The sequence below is a fragment of the Oncorhynchus gorbuscha genome, linkage group LG09 (assembly GCF_021184085.1).
Source record: "Oncorhynchus gorbuscha isolate QuinsamMale2020 ecotype Even-year linkage group LG09, OgorEven_v1.0, whole genome shotgun sequence".
In the NCBI taxonomy this organism is placed as follows: domain Eukaryota; kingdom Metazoa; phylum Chordata; class Actinopteri; order Salmoniformes; family Salmonidae; genus Oncorhynchus; species Oncorhynchus gorbuscha.
This window is the reverse complement of record NC_060181.1, coordinates 82543734-82560228: the sequence shown is the minus strand read 5'-3', so window position 1 is coordinate 82560228 and position 16495 is coordinate 82543734. Positions and strand designations below refer to the sequence as shown.

Below are 16495 nucleotides of genomic sequence, written 5' to 3'. Positions count from 1 at the left end.
GCGGCGATAGGACGGACAGAGAGAGAGGGGGGCGATAGGACGGGCAGAGAGAGAGGGGCGGCGATAGGACGGGCAGAGAGAGAGGGGCGGCGATAGGACGGACAGAGAGAGAGAGGGGCGATAGGACGGCAGAGAGAGAGAGAGGGGGCGGCGATAGGACGGACAGAGAGAGAGAGGGGGGCGATAGGACGGACAGAGAGAGAGAGGGGGGCGATAGGACGGACAGAGAGAGAGAGAGGGGGCGATAGGACGGGCAGAGAGAGAGGGCGGCGATAGGACGGGCAGAGAGAGAGCGGGGCGATAGGACGGGCAGAGAGAGGGGGCGGCGATAGGATCGACAGAGAGAGAGGGGGCGATAGGACGTGCAGAGAGAGGGGGCGGCGATAGGACGTGCAGAGAGAGAGAGGGGCGGCGATAGGACGGCAGCAGAGAGAGAGGGGCGGCGATAGGACGGACAGAGAGAGAGAGGGGGCGATAGGACGTGCAGAGAGAGGGGGCGGCGATAGGACGTGCAGAGAGAGAGGGGCGGCGATAGGACGTGCAGAGAGAGAGGGGCGGCGATAGGACGGACAGAGAGAGAGAGGGGGGCGATAGGACGGACAGAGAGAGAGGGGGCGATAGGACGGACAGAGAGAGAGAGAGGGGGCGATAGGACGGACAGAGAGAGAGAGAGGGGGGGGCGATAGGACGGACAGAGAGAGAGGGCGATAGGACGGACAGAGAGAGAGGGGCGATAGGACGGACAGAGAGAGAGGGGGCGATAGGACGGACAGAGAGAGAGAGGGGCGATAGGACGGACAGAGAGAGAGAGGGGCGATAGGACGGGCAGAGAGAGAGAGAGAGGGGCGGCGATAGGACAGACAGAGAGAGAGAGGGGGCGATAGGACGTGCAGAGAGAGGGGGGGCGATAGGACGTGCAGAGAGAGAGGGGGGCGATAGGACGGGCAGAGAGAGAGAGAGGGCGGCGATAGGACGTGCAGAGAGAGAGGGGGCGATAGGACGGGCAGAGAGAGAGGGGGCGATAGGACGGGCAGAGAGAGAGGGGGCGATAGGACGGGCAGAGAGAGAGGGGGCGATAGGACGGGCAGAGAGAGAGGGGGCGATAGGACGGGCAGAGAGAGAGGGGGGCGATAGGACGGGCAGAGAGAGAGGGGGGCGATAGGACGGGCAGAGAGAGAGGGGGCGATAGGACGGGCAGAGAGAGAGGGGGCGATAGGACGGGCAGAGAGAGAGGGGGGCGATAGGACGGGCAGAGAGAGGGGGCGATAGGACGGGCAGAGGAGAGGGGGCGGTGATAGGACTTGACAGAGAGAGAGGGGCGGCACACTGATAGGACGGACAGAGAGAGGGGGCGATAGGACGGGCGATAGGAGACAGAGAGAGAGCGGGGCGATAGGACGGGCAGAGAGAGAGCGGGGCGATAGGACGGGAAGAGAGTGAGGGGGCGATAGGACGGGCAGAGAGAGAGGGGGCGATAGGACGGACAGAGAGAGAGGGGGCGGCGATAGGGACGGGCAGAGAGAGAGAGAGGGGCGGCGATAGGACGGACAGAGAGAGAGAGAGGGGGGCGATAGGACGGACAGGAGAGAGAGAGAGAGAGAGAGAGGGGGCGATAGGACGTGCAGAGAGAGAGGGGGCGATAGGACGGCAGAGAGAGAGGGGGGCGATAGGACGTGCAGAGAGAGAGAGGGGGGCGATAGGGACGTGCAGAGAGAGAGGGGGCGATAGGACGTGCAGAGAGAGAGGGGGCGATAGGACGTGCAGAGAGAGAGGGGGCGATAGGACGGACAGAGAGAGAGAGAGGGGGCGATAGGACGGACAGAGAGAGAGAGAGGGGGGCGATAGGACGGACAGAGAGAGAGAGGGGGGCGATAGGACGGACAGAGAGAGGGGCGATAGGACGGACAGAGAGAGGGGCGATAGGACGGGCAGAGAGAGGGGCGATAGGACAGAGAGAGGGACGATAGGACGGACAGAGAGAGGGGCGATAGGACGGACAGAGAGAGGGGCGAGGGGCAGAGAGGGGCGATAGGACGGGCAGAGAGAGGGGGCGGCGATAGGGACGGCAGAGAGAGGGGGGGCGATAGGACGTGACAGAGAGAGAGAGGGCAGCGATAGGACGGGCAGAGAGAGAGGGCGGCGATAGGACGTGCAGAGAGAGAGGGGCGGCGATAGGACGGACAGAGAGAGAGAGAGGGGGCGATAGGACGGACAGAGAGAGAGAGAGGGGGCGATAGGACGGGCAGAGAGAGAGAGAGGGGGCGATAGGACGGGCAGAGAGAGAGAGAGGGGGGCGATAGGACGGGCAGAGAGAGAGGGCGGCGATAGGACAGGCAGAGAGAGAGGGGGCGCGATAGGACGGGCAGAGAGAGAGGGGGGCGGTGATAGGACGGGCAGAGAGAGAGGGGGGCGATAGGACGGACAGAGAGAGAGGGGGGCGATAGGACGGACAGAGAGAGGGCGGCGATAGGATGGACAGAGAGAGAGCGGGGCGATAGGACGGGCAGAGAGAGAGCGGGGCGATAGGACGGGCAGAGAGAGAGCGGGGCGATAGGACGGGCAGAGAGAGAGCGGGGCGATAGGACGGGCAGAGAGAGAGCGGGGCGATAGGACGGGCAGAGAGAGAGGGGCGATAGGACGGGCAGAGAGAGAGAGCGGGGCGATAGGACGGGCAGAGAGAGAGCGGGGCGATAGGACGGGCAGAGAGAGAGCGGGGCGATAGGACGGGCAGAGAGAGAGCGGGGCGATAGGACGGGCAGAGAGAGAGCGGGGCGATAGGACGGGCAGAGAGAGCGGGGCGATAGGGACGGGCAGAGAGAGAGAGAGGGGGCGATAGGACGGACGAGAGAGAGAGGGCGGCGATAGGGACGGACAGAGAGAGAGAGAGAGGGGGCGATAGGACGGACAGAGAGAGAGAGAGAGGGGGCGATAGGACGGACAGAGAGAGAGAGAGAGGGGGCGATAGGACGGACAGAGAGAGAGAGAGGGGGCGGCGATAGGACGGACAGAGAGAGAGAGGGGCGATAGGACGGGCAGAGAGAGAGGGGGCGATAGGACGGGCAGAGAGAGAGGGGGCGGACGGACAGAGAGAGAGGGGGCGATAGGACGGACAGAGAGAGGGCGGCGACAGGACGGACAGAGAGAGAGAGGGCGGCGATAGGACGGACAGAGAGAGAGAGGGGCGATAGGACGGGCAGAGAGAGAGCGGGGCGATAGGACAGGCAGAGAGAGAGGGGCGATAGGACAGGCAGAGAGAGAGGGGGCGATAGGACGGACAGAGAGAGAGAGGGGCGGCGATAGGACGGGCAGAGAGAGAGAGAGGGACGGCGATAGGGACTGGCAGAGAGAGAGAGAGGCGGCGATAGGACGGGCAGAGAGAGGGCGATAGGGGGCAGAGAGAGGGGGGGCGGCGAGGACGGGCAGAGAGAGAGAGGGGGCGGCGATAGGACGGACAGAGAGAGAGAGAGGGCGGCGATAGGACGGGCAGAGAGAGATAGGATGGGCAGAGAGAGGGGCGATAGGACGGACAGAGAGAGGGGGGCGATAGGACGGGCAGAGAGAGGGGCGATAGGACGGACAGAGAGAGGGGCGATAGGACGGACAGAGAGAGGGGCGATAGGACGGACAGAGAGAGGGGCGATAGGACGGCAGAGAGAGGGGCGATAGGACGGGCAGAGAGAGGGGGGGGCGATAGGACGGGCAGAGAGAGGGGGCGGCGATAGGACGGACAGAGAGAGAGAGGGGCGATAGGACGGGCAGAGAGAGGGGCGGCGATAGGACGGACAGAGAGAGAGAGGGGCGATAGGACGGACAGAGAGAGAGGGGGCGATAGGACGTGCAGAGAGAGGGGGGCGATAGGACGTGCAGAGAGAGAGGGCGGCGATAGGACGTGCAGAGAGAGAGGGGCGGCGATAGGACGGACAGAGAGAGAGAGGGGGCGATAGGACGGACAGAGAGAGAGAGAGGGGGGCGATAGGACGGACAGAGAGAGAGAGGGGGGCGATAGGACGGGCAGAGAGAGGGGGCGATAGGACAGGCAGAGAGAGAGGGGGGCGATAGGACGGGCAGAGAGAGAGGGGCGGCGATAGGACGGGCAGAGAGAGAGGGGGCGATAGGACGGACAGACGAGAGGGGGCGAGAGGACGGACAGAGAGAGGGCGGCGATAGGACGGACAGAGAGAGAGGGGGCGATAGGACGGGCAGAGAGAGAGCGGGCAGAGGACGGGCGATAGGAGAGAGAGAGGGGGCGATAGGACGGGCAGAGAGAGAGCGGGGCGATAGGACGGGCAGAGAGAGAGGGGCGATAGGACGGGCAGAGAGAGAGGGGGCGATAGGACGGGCAGAGAGAGAGCGGGGCGAGGACGGGCAGAGAGGGGGGCGATAGGACGGACAGAGAGAGAGAGGGGGCGATAGGACGGGCAGAGAGAGAGCGGGGCGATAGGACGGACGGAGAGAGAGGGCGGCGATAGGACGGACAGAGAGAGAGAGAGAGGGGGCGATAGGACGGACAGAGAGAGAGAGAGAGGGGGCGATAGGACGGACAGAGAGAGAGAGAGGGGGCGATAGGACGGACAGAGAGAGAGAGAGGGGCGGCGATAGGACGGACAGAGAGAGAGAGGGGCGATAGGACGGGCAGAGAGAGAGCGGGGGGATAGGACGGGCAGAGAGAGAGGGGGCGATAGGGACGGACAGAGAGAGAGAGAGGGGGGCGATAGGACGGACAGAGAGAGGGGGCGACAGGACGGACAGAGAGAGAGAGAGGGGGCGATAGGACGGACAGAGAGAGAGAGGGGCGATAGGACGGGCAGAGAGAGAGGGGCGATAGGACAGGAGAGAGAGAGGGGGCGATAGGACAGGCAGAGAGAGAGGGGGCGATAGGACGGACAGAGAGAGGGGGGGCGATAGGACGGGCAGAGAGAGAGAGAGGGACGGCGATAGGACTGGCAGAGAGAGAGAGGGGCGGCGATAGGACGGGCAGAGAGAGATAGGACGGGCAGAGAGAGGGGGACGGGACAGGAGCAGAGAGAGGGGGCGGCGATAGGACGGACAGAGAGAGAGGGCGGCGATAGGACGGGCAGAGAGAGCGATAGGATGGGCAGAGAGAGGGGCGATAGGACGGACAGAGAGAGGGGCGATAGAGAGAGAGAGGGGCGATAGGACGGACAGAGAGAGGGGCGATAGGACGGACAGAGAGAGAGGGGCGATAGGACGGACAGCAGAGAGGGGAGGACGGGCAGAGAGAGGGGCGATAGGACGGCAGAGAGAGGGGGCGGCGATAGGACGGGCAGAGAGAGGGGGCGATAGGACGGACAGAGAGAGAGAGGGGCGGCGATAGGACGGGCAGAGAGAGAGGGGGGCGATAGGACGGACAGAGAGAGAGCGGGGCGATAGGACGGACAGAGAGAGAGGGGGCGATAGGACGTGCAGAGAGGGGCAGCGATAGGACGTGCAGAGAGAGAGGGGCGGCGATAGGACGTGCAGAGAGAGAGAGGGGGCGATAGGACGGACAGAGAGAGAGAGGGGGGCGATAGGACGGGACAGAGAGAGAGAGGGGGCGATAGGACGGGCAGAGAGAGAGGGGGCGATAGGACAGGCAGAGAGAGAGGGGGCGATAGGACGGGCAGAGAGAGGGGGCGGCGATAGGACGGGCAGAGAGAGATAGGACGGCAGAGAGAGAGGGGGCGATAGGACGGACAGAGAGAGGGGGCGATAGGACGGACAGAGAGAGGGCGGCGATAGGACGGACAGAGAGAGAGCGGGGCGATAGGACGGGCAGAGAGAGGGCGGGGCGATAGGACGGCAGAGAGAGAGCGGGGCGATAGGACGGGCAGAGAGAGAGCGGGGCGATAGGACGGGCAGAGAGAGAGGGGGCGATAGGGACGGACAGAGAGAGAGAGAGAGGGGGGCGATAGGACGGACAGAGAGAGAGGGGGCGATAGGACGGACAGAGAGAGAGGGGGCGATAGGACGGGCAGAGAGAGAGCGGGGCGATAGGACGGGCAGAGAGAGAGAGGGGCGATAGGACGGGCAGAGAGAGAGCGGGGCGATAGGACGGCAGAGAGAGGGGGCGATAGGACGGCAGAGAGAGAGAGCGGGGCGATAGGACGGGCAGAGAGAGAGAGAGAGAGGGGGCGATAGGGACGGAGAGAGAGAGGGCGGCGATAGGACGGACAGAGAGAGAGAGAGAGGGGGGGCGATAGGACGGACAGAGAGAGAGAGAGGGGGCGATAGGACGGACAGAGAGAGAGAGGGGGCGGCGATAGGACGGACAGAGAGAGAGAGGGGCGATAGGACGGGCAGAGAGAGAGCGGGGCGATAGGACGGGCAGAGAGAGAGGGGGGCGATAGGACGGACAGAGAGAGAGAGAGGGGGGCGATAGGACGGACAGAGAGAGGGCGGCGACAGGACGGACAGAGAGAGAGAGGGCGGCGATAGGACGGACAGAGAGAGAGAGGGGCGATAGGACGGGCAGAGAGAGAGCGGGGCGATAGGACAGGCAGAGAGAGAGGGGGCGATAGGACAGGCAGAGAGAGGGGGCGATAGGACGGACAGAGAGAGAGAGGGGGCGGCGATAGGACGGGCAGAGAGAGAGAGAGGGACGGCGATAGGACTGGCAGAGAGAGAGAGAGGGGCGGCGATAGGACGGGCAGAGAGAGAGAGAGGGCGGCGATAGGACGGGCAGAGAGAGAGAGAGGGGGCGGCGATAGGACGGACAGAGAGAGAGAGGGGGGCGATAGGACGGACAGAGAGAGGGGGGGGCGATAGGACGGACAGAGAGAGAGAGAGGGGGGCGATAGGACGTGCAGAGAGAGAGGGGGCGATAGGACGTGCAGAGAGAGAGGGGGCGATAGGACGTGCAGAGAGAGAGGGGGCGATAGGACGTGCAGAGAGAGAGAGAGGGGGGCGATAGGACGGACAGAGAGAGAGAGAGGGGGCGATAGGACGGACAGAGAGAGAGAGAGGGGGGCGATAGGACGTGCAGAGAGAGAGAGAGAGAGAGGGGGCGATAGGACGTGCAGAGAGAGAGGGGGCGATAGTACGGACAGAGAGAGAGAGAGGGGGGCGATAGGACGGACAGAGAGAGAGAGAGGGGGGCGATAGGACGTGCAGAGAGAGAGAGAGAGGGGGCGATAGGACGGACGGGAGAGAGAGGGGCGGCGATAGGACGGACAGAGAGAGAGAGAGAGGGGGCGATAGGACGGACAGAGAGAGAGAGGGGCGATAGGACGGGCAGAGAGAGAGCGGGGCGATAGGACGGACAGAGAGAGAGAGGGGGCGGCGATAGGACGGGGAGAGAGAGAGGGGGGCGATAGGACGGGCAGAGAGAGAGAGAGGGGCGGCGATAGGACGGGCAGAGAGAGAGAGAGGGGCGGCGATAGGACGGGCAGAGAGAGAGAGAGGGGGGCGATAGGGACGGACAGAGAGAGAGAGAGGGGGGCGATAGGACGTGCAGAGAGAGAGGGGGCGATAGGACGTGCAGAGAGAGAGGGGGCGATAGGACGTGCAGAGAGAGAGGGGGCGATAGGACGTGCAGAGAGAGAGGGGGCGATAGGACGTGCAGAGAGAGAGGGGGCGATAGGACGTGCAGAGAGAGAGGGGGCGATAGGACGTGCAGAGAGAGAGGGGGCGATAGGACGTGCAGAGAGAGAGAGGGGGCGATAGGACGGACAGAGAGAGAGAGGGGGGCGATAGGACGGACAGAGAGAGAGAGGGGGCGATAGGACGGACAGAGAGAGAGAGAGGGGGCGATAGGACGTGCAGAGAGAGAGAGAGAGAGGGGGCGATAGGACGTGCAGAGAGAGAGAGAGAGGGGGCGATAGGACGTGCAGAGAGAGAGAGAGGGGGGCGATAGGACGTGCAGAGAGAGAGAGAGAGGGGGCGATAGGACGGGCAGAGAGAGAGAGAGAGGGGGCGATAGGACGTGCAGAGAGAGAGAGAGAGGGCGGCGATAGGACGGGCAGAGAGAGAGAGAGGGGGGCGATAGGACGGGCAGAGAGAGAGAGAGGGGGGCGATAGGACGGACAGAGAGAGAGAGAGAGGGGGGCGATAGGACGGGCAGAGAGAGAGGGGGGCGATAGGACGTGCAGAGAGAGGGGGGCGATAGGACGTGCAGAGAGAGAGGGGGCGATAGGACGTGCAGAGAGAGGGGGCGATAGGACGTGCAGAGAGAGGGGGCGATAGGACGTGCAGAGAGAGGGGGCGATAGGACGGCAGAGAGAGAGGGGGGCGATAGGACGTGCAGAGAGAGAGGGGGCGATAGGACGTGCAGAGAGAGAGGGGGCGATAGGACGTGCAGAGAGAGAGGGGGCGATAGGACGTGCAGAGAGAGAGGGGGCGATAGGACGGACAGAGAGAGAGGGGCGGCGATAGGACGGACAGAGAGAGAGAGAGGGGCGATAGGACGGACAGAGAGAGAGAGGGGCGATAGGACGGACAGAGAGAGAGGGGCGATAGGACGGACAGAGAGAGAGAGGGGCGATAGGACGGACAGAGAGAGAGGGGGCGATAGGACGGACAGAGAGAGAGGGGGCGATAGGACGGACAGAGAGAGAGGGGGCGATAGGACGGACAGAGAGAGAGGGGGCGATAGGACGGACAGAGAGAGAGGGGGCGAGGGACGGACAGAGAGAGAGGGGGGCGATAGGACGGACAGAGAGAGAGGGGGCGATAGGACAGACAGAGAGAGAGGGGGCGATAGGACGGACAGAGAGAGAGGGGGCGATAGGACGGACAGAGAGAGAGGGGGCGATAGGACGGACAGAGAGAGAGGGGGCGATAGGACAGACAGAGAGAGAGGGGGCGATAGGACGGCAGAGAGAGGGGGCGGCGATAGGACGTGCAGAGAGAGAGGGGCGGCGATAGGACGGGCAGAGAGAGAGGGGGCGATAGGACGGGCAGAGAGAGAGGGGGCGATAGGACGGCAGAGAGAGAGGGGGCGATAGGACGTGCAGAGAGAGAGAGAGGGGGCGATAGGACGGACAGAGAGAGAGAGAGGGGGGCGATAGGACGGACAGAGAGAGAGAGAGAGGGGGCGAAAGGACGTGCAGAGAGAGAGGGGGCGATAGGACGGACAGAGAGAGAGAGAGGGGGCGATAGGACGGACAGAGAGAGAGAGGGGGCGAAAGGACGTGCAGAGAGAGAGGGGGGCGATAGGACGGACAGAGAGAGAGAGAGGGGGGGACGGACAGAGAGAGAGAGAGGGGGGCGATAGGACGGACAGAGAGAGAGAGAGAGGGGGCGATAGGACGGACAGAGAGAGAGAGAGAGGGGGCGATAGGGACGGACAGAGAGAGAGAGAGGGGGCGATAGGACGGACAGAGAGAGAGAGAGAGGGGGCGATAGGACGTGCAGAGAGAGAGGGGGCGATAGGACGTGCAGAGAGAGAGGGGGCGATAGGACGGACAGAGAGAGAGAGAGGGGGCGATAGGACGGGCAGAGAGAGAGAGAGGGGGCGATAGGACGGACAGATAGAGAGAGAGAGGGGGCGATAGGACGGACAGAGAGAGAGAGAGAGGGGGGGCGATAGGACGGACAGAGAGAGAGGGGGCGGCGATAGGACGGGCAGAGAGAGAGGGGGGCGGCGATAGGACGGACAGATAGAGAGAGAGGGGGGCGATAGGACGGACAGATAGAGAGAGAGAGGGGGGCGATAGGGACGGACAGAGAGAGAGAGAGAGAGGGGGCGATAGGACGGACAGAGAGAGAGGGGGCGGCGATAGGACGGCAGAGAGAGAGGGGGCGGCGATAGGACGGCAGAGAGAGAGGGGGGCGGCGATAGGACGGACAGAGAGAGAGGGGGGGCGATAGGACGGACAGAGAGAGAGGGGCGGCGATAGGACGGACAGAGAGAGAGGGGGGGGCGATAGGACGGACAGAGAGAGAGGGGGGCGGCGATAGAACGGACAGAGAGAGGGGGCGGCGATAGGACGGACAGAGAGAGGGGGCGATAGGACGGACAGAGAGAGAGGGGGCGATAGGACGGACAGAGAGAGAGAGGGGGCGATAGGACGGACAGAGAGAGAGGGGGCGATAGGACGGACAGAGAGAGAGAGGGCGGCGATAGGACGGGCAGAGAGAGAGGGGGCGATAGGACGGGCAGAGAGAGAGGGGGCGATAGGACGGGCAGAGAGAGAGGGGGCGATAGGACGGGCAGAGAGAGAGGGGGGGGCGATAGGACGGGCAGAGAGAGAGGGGGGGCGATAGGACGGGCAGAGAGAGAGGGGGCGATAGGACGGGCAGAGAGAGAGGGGGGCGATAGGACGGGCAGAGAGAGAGGGGGGCGATAGGACGGGCAGAGAGAGAGGGGGCGATAGGACGGGCAGAGAGAGAGGGGGCGATAGGACGGGCAGAGAGAGAGGGGGCGATAGGACGGGCAGAGAGAGAGGGGGGCGATAGGACGGGCAGAGAGAGAGAGGGGGCGATAGGATGGGCAGAGAGAGAGGGGGCGATAGGACGGGCAGAGAGAGAGAGGGGGCGATAGGACGGGCAGAGAGAGAGAGGGGGCGATAGGACGGGCAGAGAGAGAGGGGCGATAGGACGGGCAGAGAGAGAGGGGGCGGCGATAGGACGGGCAGAGAGAGAGGGGGGCGGCGATAGGACGGGCAGAGAGAGAGGGGGGCGATAGGACGGACAGAGAGAGAGGGGGGCGATAGGACGGACAGAGAGCGAAAGAGGGATGGGAGCGAGACAGCTGTGAGAGAAAGGGTGAGATGGTCTAAGTTGATTTTATAACAGGTAGATAAAAGAAAATGACATCTCCCACACTCACCTGAAGTAATCCTTGCCTTCTCCTCTTCCCTCTTCTCTCCTGCCTCCTCCTCATCTTTCTCCTGTAGGATGTGTGTGCATTTGCTAGTGGGTACCATATTCTGCCCTCCCTTCTTCTTAGGGTGCCCGTCTGCCATTGCCAGGATGGGAGGTGACCGTCGCCCACCCTCTCCCACTCTGGCACCATCTCTAGTCCCCTCCCAGGCCTCCTGCCCTTGGGAAAGGCTCTCCCTTTGGCCCCCACACCTCTGGAGGACTGGGACTCTGTTGTTCCCATAGACCTTTCCTCCACCTAGACCAGGGAGGAAGACAGAGAGAGGAGAGGAAGAAAGGGGAGGAGAAAGAAGCAACAGAGGGGCGTGATGGGAGAGAGAGAGAGAGAGAGAGAGAGAGAGAGAGGGGGTGATGGGAGAGAGAGAGGGGGTGAGAGAGAGAGAGAGAGGGGGTGATGGGAGAGAGAGAGAGAGAGGGGGGTGATGGGAGAGAGAGAGAGAGAGAGGGGGGGTGATGGGAGAGAGAGAGAGGGGGTGATGGGAGAGAGAGAGAGAGGGGGTGATGGGAGAGAGAGAGGGGTGATGGGAGAGAGAGGGGTGATGGGAGAGAGAGGGGGTGATGGGAGAGAGAGGGGGTGATGGGAGAGAGAGGGGGGGGTGATGGAGAGAGAGGGGGTGATGGGAGAGAGAGGGGGGTGATGGGAGAGAGAGGGGGTGATGGGAGAGAGAGGGGGTGATGGGAGAGAGAGGGGGTGATGGGAGAGAGGGGGGGGAGAGAGAGGGGTGATGGGAGAGAGAGGGGGGTGATGGGAGAGAGGGGATGGAGAGAGAGGGGGTGATGGGAGAGAGAGGGGGTGATGGGGAGAGAGAGGGGGGTGATGGGAGAGAGAGGGGGTGATGGGAGAGAGAGGGGGTGATGGGAGAGAGAGGGGGTGATGGGAGAGAGAGGGGGTGATGGGAGAGGTGATGGGAGAGAGAGAGAGGGGGTGATGGCAGAGAGAGAGGGGGGGGAGAGAGAGGGGGTGATGGCAGAGGGAGAGAGAGGGGGTGATGGCAGAGAGAGGGGGGTGATGGAGAGAGAGGGGGTGATGGGAGAGAGAGAGGGGGTGATGGCAGAGAGAGGGGGTGATGGGAGAGAGAGGGGGGTGATGAGAGAGAGAGGGGGGCAGAGAGAGAGGGGGTGATGGGAGAGAGAGGGGGTGATGAGAGAGAGGAGGGGGGTGATGGGAGAGAGAGGGGGTGATGGGAGAGAGAGAGAGAGGGGGTGATGGGGGAGAGAGAGGGGGTGATGGGAGAGAGAGAGAGGGGGTGATGGAGAGAGAGGGGGGTGATGGGAGAGAGAGAGAGAGGGGGTGATGGGAGAGGAGAGAGAGGGGGTGATGGGAGAGAGAGAGGGGGTGATGGGAGAGAGAGAGAGAGGGGGTGATGGGAGAGAGAGAGAGAGAGGGGGGGTGGGGAGAGAGAGAGAGAGGGGGGTGATGGGAGAGAGAGAGAGGGGGGTGATGGGGAGAGAGAGAGAGAGGGGGTGAGGGGGGAGAGAGAGAGAGGGGGGATGGGAGAGAGAGAGAGGGGGGTGATGGGGGAGAGAGAGAGAGAGGGGGGTGATGGGAGAGAGAGAGAGGGGGGTGAGAGGGGGGAGAGAGAGAGAGAGGGGGTGATGGGAGAGAGAGAGAGGGGGTGATGGGAGAGAGAGAGAGAGGGGGGTGATGGGAGAGAGAGAGAGAGGGGGTGATGGGAGAGAGAGAGAGAGAGGGGGTGATGGGAGAGAGAGAGAGAGGGGGGTGATGGGAGAGAGAGAGATGGGGGGGGTGATGGGAGAGAGAGAGAGAGGGGGGTGATGGGAGAGAGAGAGAGAGGGGGTGATGGGAGAGAGAGGGGGGGTGATGGGAGAGAGAGAGGGGGGTGATGGGGGAGAGAGAGAGAGGGGGGTGATGGGGGAGAGAGAGAGAGGGGGGTGATGGGAGAGAGAGAGAGAGGGGGTGATGAGGAGAGAGAGAGAGAGGGGGTGATGGGAGAGAGAGAGAGAGGGGGGTGATGGGAGAGAGAGAGGGGGTGATGGGAGGAGAGAGAGAGAGGGGGGTGATGGGAGAGAGAGGGGGGTGATGGGGGAGAGATGGGGGAGAGAGGGAGAGAGAGAGGGGGTGATGGGAGAGGGAGAGGGGGAGATGGGAGAGAGAGAGGGGGAGAGGGAGATGGGAGAGAGAGAGAGAGGGGGTGATGGAGGGGGGGGAGAGAGAGAGATGGGGAGAGAGAGAGGGGGTGATGGGAGAGAGAGGGGAGAGAGAGAGGGGGGGTGATGGGAGAGAGAGAGAGGGGGTGATGGGAGAGAGAGAGAGGGGGTGATGGGAGAGAGAGAGGGGGTGATGGAGAGGAGAGAGAGAGGAGAGAGAGGGGGGTGATGAGGAGAGAGAGGGGGTGATGGGAGAGAGAGAGAGAGAGGGTGATGGGAGAGAGAGAGAGGGGGTGAGAGAGAGGGTGATGGAGAGAGAGAGAGAGAGAGGGGGTGATGGGAGAGAGAGAGAGAGGGGGTGATGGGAGAGAGAGAGAGGGGGTGATGGGAGAGAGAGAGAGGGGGGGTGATGATGGGGAGAGAGAGAGAGGGGGTGATGGGAGAGAGAGAGAGAGGAGATGGGAGAGAGAGAGGGGGTGATGGGAGAGAGAGAGAGAGGGGGGTGATGGGAGAGAGAGAGGAGAGGGGGTGATGGGAGAGAGAGAGAGAGGGGGTGATGGGAGAGAGAGAGAGGGGGTGATGGGAGAGAGAGAGAGGGGGTGATGGGAGAGAGAGAGGGGGGTGATGGGAGGAGAGAGAGAGAGGGGGTGATGGGGAGAGAGAGAGAGGGGGGTGATGGGAGAGAGAGAGAGAGGGGGTGATGGGAGAGAGAGAGGGGGGTGATGGGAGAGAGAGAGAGGGGGGTGATGGGAGAGAGAGAGAGAGGGGGGTGATGGGAGAGAGGAGAGATGGGAGAGAGAGAGAGGGGGTGATGGGAGAGAGAGAGAGAGGGGGTGATGGGAGAGAGAGAGGGGTGATGGGAGAGAGAGAGAGGGGGTGATGGGAGAGAGAGAGAGGGGGTGATGGGGAGAGAGAGAGAGGGGGTGATGGGAGGGGAGAGAGAGAGAGGGGGTGATGAGAGAGAGAGAGGGGGTGATGGGAGAGAGAGAGAGAGAGAGGGGGTGATGGGAGAGAGAGAGAGAGGGGTGATGGGAGAGAGAGAGAGGGGGTGATGGGAGAGAGAGAGGGAGATGGGAGAGAGAGAGGGGTGGGTGGGGAGAGAGAGAGAGGGGGTGATGGGGAGAGAGAGAGAGGGGGGTGATGGGAGAGAGAGAGAGGGGGTGATGGGAGAGAGAGAGAGAGGGGGTGATGGGAGAGAGAGAGAGGGGGTGATGGGAGAGAGAGAGAGGGGGTGATGGGAGAGAGAGAGAGAGGGGGTGATGGGAGAGAGAGAGAGGGGGGTGAGGGGGGAGAGAGAGAGAGAGGGGGTGATGGGAGAGAGAGAGAGAGGGGGGTGATGGGAGAGAGAGAGAGAGGGGGTGATGGGGAGAGAGAGAGGGGGGTGATGGAGAGAGAGAGAGGGGGGTGATGGGATGGGAGAGAGAGAGGGGGTGATGGGAGAGAGAGAGGGGGTGATGGGAGGAGAGAGAGGGGGTGATGGGAGAGAGAGGGGGTGATGGGAGAGAGAGAGAGGGGGGTGATGGGAGAGAGAGAGAGAGGGAGAGAGAGGGGGGTGATGATGGGAGAGAGAGAGGGGGTGATGGGAGAGAGAGAGGGGTGATGGGAGAGAGAGGGGGTGATGGGAGAGAGAGAGAGAGGGGGTGATGGGGAGAGAGAGAGGGGGGTGATGGGAGAGAGAGAGAGAGAGGGGGTGATGGGAGAGAGAGAGAGGGGGTGATGGGAGAGAGAGAGGGGGGTGATGGGAGAGAGAGAGAGGGGGTGATGGGAGAGAGAGAGAGGGGGGTGATGGGGAGAGAGAGAGAGGGGGTGATGGGAGAGAGAGAGGAGGGGGTGATGGGGAGAGAGAGAGGGGGGTGAGAGAGAGAGAGGGGGTGATGGGAGAGAGAGAGAGGGGGTGATGGGAGAGAGAGAGAGAGGGGGGTGATGGGGAGAGAGAGAGAGAGGGGAGTGATGGGAGAGAGAGAGAGGGGGTGAGGGAGAGAGAGAGAGAGGGGGTGATGGGAGAGAGAGAGAGAGGGGGGTGATGGGAGAGAGAGAGAGGGGGTGATGGGAGAGAGAGGGGAGAGAGAGAGAGGGGGTGATGGGAGAGAGAGAGAGAGGGGGTGATGGGAGGAGAGAGAGAGAGAGAGAGAGGGGTGATGGGAGAGAGAGAGAGGGGGTGATGAGGAGAGAGAGAGAGGGGGTGATGGGAGAGAGAGAGGGGGGTGATGGGAGAGAGAGAGAGGGGGGTGATGGGAGAGAGAGAGAGGGGGGTGATGGGAGAGAGAGAGAGAGGGGGTGATGGGATGAGAGAGAGAGAGGGGGTGATGGGAGAGAGAGAGAGGGGGTGATGGAGAGAGAGAGAGGGGGTGATGGGAGAGAGAGAGGGGGTGATGGAGAGAGAGAGGGGGGTGATGGGAGAGAGAGAGAGAGAGAGAGAGGGGGTGAGAGAGGAGGGAGAGAGAGAGAGGGGGTGGGAGAGAGAGAGAGAGGGGGAGATGGGAGAGAGAGAGTGGGGAGAGAGAGAGAGGGGGTGATGGAGAGAGAGAGAGATGAGAGAGAGAGAGAGAGGGGGTGATGGGAGAGAGAGATGGGAGAGAGAGAGAGAGAGAGAGAGGGGGGGATGGGAGAGAGAGAGAGAGAGAGAGAGAGAGGGGGGTGATGGGGAGAGAGAGAGGGGGTGATGGGAGAGAGAGAGAGGGAGAGAGAGAGAGAGGGGGTGATGGGAGAGAGAGAGAGAGGGGGTGATGGGAGAGAGAGAGAGAGGGGGGTGATGGGAGAGAGAGAGAGAGGGGGGTGATGGGAGAGAGAGAGAGAGGGGGTGATGGGAGAGAGAGAGAGGGGGTGATGGGAGAGAGAGAGAGAGGGGGTGATGGGAGAGAGAGAGAGAGGGGGTGATGGAGAGAGAGAGAGGGGGTGATGGGAGAGAGAGAGGGGGTGATGGGAGAGAGAGAGAGAGAGGGGGTGATGGGAGAGAGAGAGAGGGGGTGATGGGAGAGAGAGAGAGAGAGAGGGGGTGATGGGAGAGAGAGAGAGAGAGAGGGGGTGATGAGGGGAGAGAGAGAGAGAGAGAGGGGGTGATGGGAGAGAGAGAGAGGGGGGGGTGAGGGGGGAGAGAGAGAGGGGGGGGTGATGGGAGAGAGAGAGAGGGGGGGTGATGGGAGAGAGAGAGGGGGGTGATGGGGAGAGAGAGAGAGGGGGGTGAGAGGAGAGAGAGAGAGAGAGAGAGGGGGTGATGGGAGAGAGAGAGAGGGGGTGATGGGAGAGAGAGAGGGGGTGATGGGAGAGAGAGGGGGTGATGGGAGAGAGAGAGGGGGTGATGGGAGAGAGAGAGGGGGTGATGGGGAGAGAGAGGGGGTGATGGGGAGAGAGAGGGGGGTGATGGGAGAGAGAGAGAGGGGGTGATGGGAGAGAGAGAGAGAGAGAGAGAGAGGGGGGGTGATGGGAGGGAGAGAGAGATGGGAGAGAGAGAGAGAGGGGTGATGGGAGAGAGGGAGAGATGAGAGAGAGAGAGAGAGAGGGGGTGATGGGAGAGAGAGAGAGAGGGGTGATGGGAGAGAGAGAGAGGGGGGATGGGAGAGAGAGA

The 16495-nt window shown here is 63.3% G+C and overlaps 1 pseudogene; it reads right to left on the bottom strand.

Moving 5' to 3' along the window:
• LOC124044171 overlaps positions 1 to 16495 on the bottom strand; it is a 111985-nt pseudogene that overhangs the window by 47407 nt on the left and 48083 nt on the right.